This window comes from Halyomorpha halys, unplaced genomic scaffold, assembly GCF_000696795.3.
Source record: "Halyomorpha halys isolate HHAL.00 unplaced genomic scaffold, Hhal_1.1 Scaffold89.1, whole genome shotgun sequence".
Taxonomy (NCBI): domain Eukaryota; kingdom Metazoa; phylum Arthropoda; class Insecta; order Hemiptera; family Pentatomidae; genus Halyomorpha; species Halyomorpha halys.
In genome coordinates, this window is record NW_027111267.1 from 86,671 (window position 1) to 93,980 (window position 7,310).

A 7,310-nucleotide genomic window follows, 5' to 3' on the forward strand; every position below is an offset into this window, starting at 1 on the left:
TATACATAGATAACGTTTAACAATATATACTTTTGTGGATCTTGAGAATCAGTCAATAATATATTGTGGAGAAGTTTTGCTTTATTGTTTGCTTAGTCATAGCCTACAATGAAAAAAACAGTTTTTTATAACAAATAATTTCTTCAACTTCTCTTTAAAAAACTACAAGTACATAGTATGTTATGATTCAACATTATTAACTGTTACATTTAAAACATAACAGCGTTTTACTTACATTTTAGAACAAAGAATTTCTTCAACTACTTATTAAAAATCACATGTACCCAGGTGTTTACATCGGTACCAGGGGTCTGCTTCATAATGAAAGCTAATAGTATTAGTCCATAAATACAAGTACACTAACTGTAAAGTATAAGCACTAATACATTTTATTTCATAATAGGGACAACTATTAGTGATATATGAATTTGAATGTAAAAAATTATCAGGTAGGTTTGTATAAGTGCGTAAGTCAGTCAAATTGTTCCAAATACAAACTACAATATTAATATATAAGAAGATGGTCAGGGTTGCGGTCAAAGGAGAAACAAAAATAGTTTACAACTATTTATTTTCCGACGTTTCGCCCCACTTTGTAGGGCACCATCAGGGCTAAAAAGATACAAAAAAAACTGAGAATATTACAACAATAAGATACCAAAAGGCAATTTAAGCTAGGATAAATATTATGTAAAAATAAAAACTAAATAAAATAATAACTGTATATTTTAAGTATTTTTCAAAAATTTTTACTCTTACCATTGTTACTTATTTTTTATTCTTATCATTTTTATCAAGTTTATTTTATACTGAAACTATTTTATGTCTTCCTTCCTTTTATTTATATGTAATTTCTTATCTCTTTATTTTTACATAATATTTATCCTAGCTTAAATTACCTTATTGTAATATTCTCAGTTTTTTTTGTATCTTTTTAGCCCTGATGACGCCCTGCAAAGTGGGGCGAAACGTCGGAAAATAAATTGTAAACTTTTTTTGTTTTTCTTTTGACCGTAACCCTGACCATCTTCGTATATATCAATTTTTACGGTCAACTATATATACATATATACAAGATTAATAGTATTAGTTTATACTTTATTATGAGGCAGGCTCCTGGTCGTATCTTAATTCATGTATCACGAATGTATGTTGAAATATTAAATTATTGTGGAAAAGGGGAGTTGAATTGTGAAATTTTCTGACTTTTAATGAAAACTTTTATAAACCAAATAAAACCCATGGGGGACTGTGTTTAGTGTGTTGATCAAATAATTATTTTGCTGATATAAAATAACAAGAGAACATGAGGTGGTCTCATATGTTAAGATGTTGCTTTCCTGCGTGACGTCTTCACCGCCGAGATCACCACATCTTCTTTGCTCCTCTTGTCCAGTTCAGTAGAGAGCTAAATAGTGAAGGCAATGTACTTCGCCTGGTGTTAGAAGAATTGTCCCTCTATCTCTGAGGCATTGCAGTTGCATCGTCTTCGGATAGATAACTTAGAGCGGCATTGCAGTTGCATCGTCTTCGGGGTCTTCTGGTGGACGCTGCAAGGAGATCAGAAAATGAGACCTCCGACCACGACTTTATATAAAATCAAAGAAGTACAGCGAAATTCGAATTACGTAAATCTGACAGACAGTATGATTTAAGATTAATAACAATTTCCTTAAAAACATTACTTATAATTGTCTATAACAGTGTGTTCTACATTGATATATACAACTAACGAAAGATTTATGCAAGAACCTAATTGTTGTATCGCAGCAATGTAGAACACACTATTATAGACAATTGAAAGTAATGTTTTAATTGTAATAGTTATTAATCTTATATTATACTATATACATGTGGTTTTTTAATAATTAGTTGAAGAAATTATTTATTCTAAAAGACCGGTTTTTTTTCATTGTAACCAGGCATTATGTAACTTATCAGAGTTGGGCAAAAATTATTCGATTGGCAAGCGACGAATATTTTTTTATTCGAATAAAAATACGACTAAACAATTCGAATACTTTTTTATTCGAATATTTAAAATAATATTTCAATCGAATAAAAAATTAGTCGAATACATATTACTCGAATAACAATTTGATTTATTTTTAAAAATTAATTCATGTTTTTACCACCTTCAATTTCTAATGTATGAAGGTCCCATTTCACATATTTAGACGAGTACAAAACGAAAATGCTATCGATTTTAAGATCCCATGTCGATTTATTTTTATTTTTCTGATTTCTAACATGTTACGGTCCCTTTATACGTTTTGAGGAATGCAGAATATGAGAATAATATCGATTTTAAGATCGCATATCGATTTTAAGATCGCATATCGATTTTTAGAAATCAAGAAAGTTAAAATTAATCGATACGCGATCTTAAACTTGATAGTATTTTCATATTCTGAATATTTCATTACATATAAAGAGACCCTAACATATTAGAAATCAAGAAAGTTATAATAAATCGATACGCGATAATTAAATCAATAGTATTTTCATATCCGAAAACATAAAAATGTATCCTTATGTGTTAGAAATTTAAGAAAGTTAAAATAAATCGATAAGCGATAATTAAATCGATTGTATTTTCATATTCCACTATTGATTATTCGTATAAAGTAATGACGAATAAAAAAAGTATTCGTCTTTCGTCATTCAAATAATATTTGCCCAACTCTGTAACCTATTAAGTTGCAAAACGTCACCTAAATAAATTTGTAATAAATATTGACTAATCTTCAAGATAATAATTAATTTTAGATATTAAAGTACATATAATTTCTGTTCTTAGAAGTCTCTTTATTCTTCAGCAAATGCATGCATGTGTTGGTGGCTTGAAATAGACTATAATTAAAAAGTTTTTTTTTCTCTTTTTTTCCGATCCCTCTAAAACAGAAATAAAAAGTGAATTAATAAGTGCATTAATGTGAAAAGAAAAAAGTAATTCGTATTGGGTCTTACCGTAGTAAAAGGTACTTTTGGTACTAACTTTGGTATTTTAAGGTTACCTGTTATGTTTATTAGTATACATGAGATATCCATTCTGAAAAGGTGCTATTTTAAATCCGGAGGTGAGGGGCCTCCTCGTGTTGAAAAAAAAATTAAGTAAATAAAATTAATTACAAAATATCTGTATATTTGTATATGTATATAAAATATCGGAGTTCTTCTTTGTTGTTCGAATATTAGCTCATTTGCTTTAAGGTCCTCTCATCCTGATCCTGTTGCCTGGCTGTGCTGATTAACTGTTCACTCATCCTGAATGATAGTTTCCAGAGAAAGCCTGAGTGTCTTTGTTCTCACTCATCTCTGGTACTTGTCTTCACTGGCTCAGTGGGTACTTAGCTTACTTCTGTTTTCTTCCACTAGATGGCAGTATTTTAACATCCATCTTGAATTCTATTCAAATAGGGGGGGGGGCATTTTCCCCTATCAGTAAGTGTTTAGTTTAGGTATGTCGCCCTGTGTGGTTGTATCATACATAAATTCAAACTGGAACCAGGTAACATAGCATAACGTAGCTCACCTCTTCCAGCTGATTCGTATTCCCTCCAGGTTCCAGTGAGATTGTTCCCACACCCTCCGTGACTATAAACACACCTTTATTACATAACTCGTGATGCGGGTGAGTTCCTTTTATTATTTGACCGCACGGTGACATCAAGGCAATAAACTTCATTAAATGCTGCCTTCAAAGATATAAAAAAAAGTGTGGGTTGTTTATTACTGACCACAGATTCTATGTGCCGAGAAAATGGTTTAAGTTGCGATCAGTAATGATGAACTCAAATATGTAAATCTAATTTTTATTCGTACTGACGCCGAAGCCTGAATTTATGCCTACATTAGTGTTTAAAACAAAAAAGAACCGAAATGACCAATAATATGAATAGGACAACAACAATAATATAGAATAATTAATTATAAAGATATATAGTTGGAGAGGTTTGTCGGGGGGTGCGGTCGGCAAAGAACAACATAAATAAACAAAACCATATTTATTTATTTTATGCCGACGTTTCGACCTGAATTTCAGGTCTTCATCAGGGGTTATGGCGAAGAAGGTAGGCCTGCAACTGCTATATGAAATATATATATATATATACATACATATATGAATGTATATGTATATATATTTGAAGAATTGATGTGCAGAATTTTTTACTTGATTTGAAGTATTATAAAGCATGGTACCTTACAAAAGAGATAATATTTAATATATTAATATGCTTGTTAGTTACAATGCTTTAATTTCAACCAAGAGCCGCCCACGATAATCTAATACTTATTCGTTTAAAAAGTTCAAAAAGTTTCTTTCAAAAAACATTAAATCAGCTTTAAGAAATCAGGTATTTCCAAAAATTTCAATTCACATTAATTGTCAGATACCACGTTTAACGGTTCCAGTGCCTCAATTATTGTAAAACATTGTCTGACACATAACAGGTTAACAGGAACTCATAATTGCAGGGAAAATATGGTATCTGCAAGTACCCTCCCCTTTTATTTGTTCTTATATCCACAAAAAAATTCTTTGAGTAGCAGCTAGTAAAAGTTTTATTTTTGAATACACTCAAAATGATTTAGTAATATAATTTTGTGATTTTTGTTGAAGCGAAGTACCTGATAGTGTATTCAAAACTCAACTATCGATTTCCAAAACGTTTTCATGTTGTCAGTTACGATGTTATAGACTCAAACGCCTCATATATGTAATTTAAAAATAATCTTTTAATCTCCGTTTTGCTGATTTTGTCTTCATTAAGATTAATTTAAAAAAAACTTTTTATCCAATCTTGACACATAATCTCTATTTGCAAATGTTTATTTTTCTTTTAAATTGTTAATTTAATATACTCCGAATGCAGTTAATATCAATAACATTGAATCGATTGAATTGGGCCATAATGAATCGATTTGATTAAGTCGAAATATATCGATTGATTACACTGAAAATTGTTTTTTTGAGTCAAGATTTTACGTTAAAACGTAGAAAAAAAGAAAAACAGAACAGTATTTTATTATTTAATATCAATAAGTTGTAGCGCATTTATAATTTTAATTATAAAAAGTTTTTCTATTTTACTTTCAGCTCACAATTAAAATTATTTAACCAATTAAATTGGCATATTTAGCCTCTAAAGGTACTTTCCAATACATGGTGTATGAATTCTATTACGTGAGGGATTTTTCCTCAATTAAGGGTGCCCATTTCATGGGACTGGGTGAACTCCAGAGGGCTCTAAAACCTACAGGTCGGACTCCCGGCTACAGGGAAATAAAAAGTAATTATCTTCGGACCTAGGTTCTAGGAGTTTGGTGTACATTGCCTTATCAATGAGCTACCCACTCACAAAAATTGATGGTTACATTATTATAATATGTGACTATAATAATAATAGTATAATAATTGGAGTTGTTGATTCAGGTTTCGTCATTACATTCTTAATGGTTGATTGTAAGAAGAAAAAAAATTTATAATAATTTTATTAATCCATTAAATTAGCAATTTAAAAAGCAATAACCTTATGATTTAATCATAGTTATCTACTTTTTTAATCAAGCATATTACTATCATATAATAAATAAATAATTTATTTTTATCCTCTTTGATATTATGTGTATTGTGAGCAGTAGAGCGGACCTTTGTAAAGGCGTGGGAAGACGGTAGAAGCTAATGTTGATCCATTGGCCAAGCAGTAGGAAGCTTTGACGTCACTATTGATTTGCTTTAGCGTCAGTACTTCGTCAACCCCTCACACAATTTTTTTAATATGGACGGTGTCATTGTTATTTTTAGAAAATCAGGAATATTTATAATATAAATTTATGTCTTATGTAATATCATATTTCGTAGAGAAAAGGGGAAAAAGGAAATATTTTACATTTACTGAAACCTTTTCCGCAATAATACAAATAAGGAAAGCTTTATACTAAATAATAAAAACATATAATTTTTCACTGATTTTAACCTACATTGTACCAATTTTTTTTTAAATTTAAATTTATATATATTTCCAGATAACCTCCTACCTCACTGCTAGAACCTTTAAAGTACATCATACCTAGCCTACTCATCTCTCTTTTCTCAGTCCGCCGCTGTTCCTCAAGGTAGTATCTTAGGTCCCATTCTTTATATGGTTTATACAGCTGACATCCCAACCCACCATAACAGTCCTAACAACATACTCTGATGACACATGTATACTGTCTGTAAACAACGACCCAACTAATGCATCACAAACACTACAGACACACATAACATTTATTGAAGAATGGTGTAAAAACTGGAGAATCAAAATAAATTCTGACAAATCCCATCAGATCACCTTTACTTCGGACTCCATCTTGACAAGAGACTTACTTGGAATCCATACACAAGACTGAAACGACAAGAACCTGCTCGTAGATTCCAATTGCTACAACACTTACTTGACAAACGCTCTAAACTTCCCATTCACTACAAAAAATTAGTATACACTACGATAATCAGACCAATTTGGACATATGGAATTGAGCTCTGGGGCTCCACCAAACCATCAAATTCCTCCCGCATCCAATCCTTACAATCCAAAATCCTTCGTATAATCCTTGATGGTCCTTATTACGTCACAAATAAACTCATTCGCTAACATTCCATTTGTTACAGATTTGGCCCAAAACAGATATGCGTCTTTTCATTCCAAACTCCTTAACCATCCTAACCCATTAATTCTTAATCTTTCATCCATAACAATCCCAGATAATCCTCCGAGGCGTCTGAAAAGAAAATGGCCACGGGACCTTCTAATTTAAATTAATGTTTGAAGTACCACCAATGGGTGGTTCCTTCCCAACATTTTCAAGTGTTTGTACAATAAGTAAGTATGTTCATACAACATATTTACTTATTGTATTATTTTTGTACAGTTGTAAATTACATCAAATAAATAAATAAAATAAAAAATAAATCTTTTATTTCACAAATATATTAATGAGTTTTTCTATTGTTTACTGTATTGCAATATTTGAAAAAAAAAAATGTAATTGACATTATTTTGAAAATAAAAAATAAACGTGCACATGACAGAATTTTAAAAATAATGCAGTCATTAGAAAGATAGTTAGATCATCTACTACTATTATTCTATTAATTTTTGTGATAAAAATTATCCTAAGTCTGCAATTGAAGAGTTTACAAAATAATTGAAAAAGAAAGAATGTTGGAAAAAAAAATTGAAAAACAGCATCTTACTTGAATAATTGCTGCATCGTTCTGGAAACACCTCTTGATTGTATTCTAATGTTGTGGTAGTCATCCA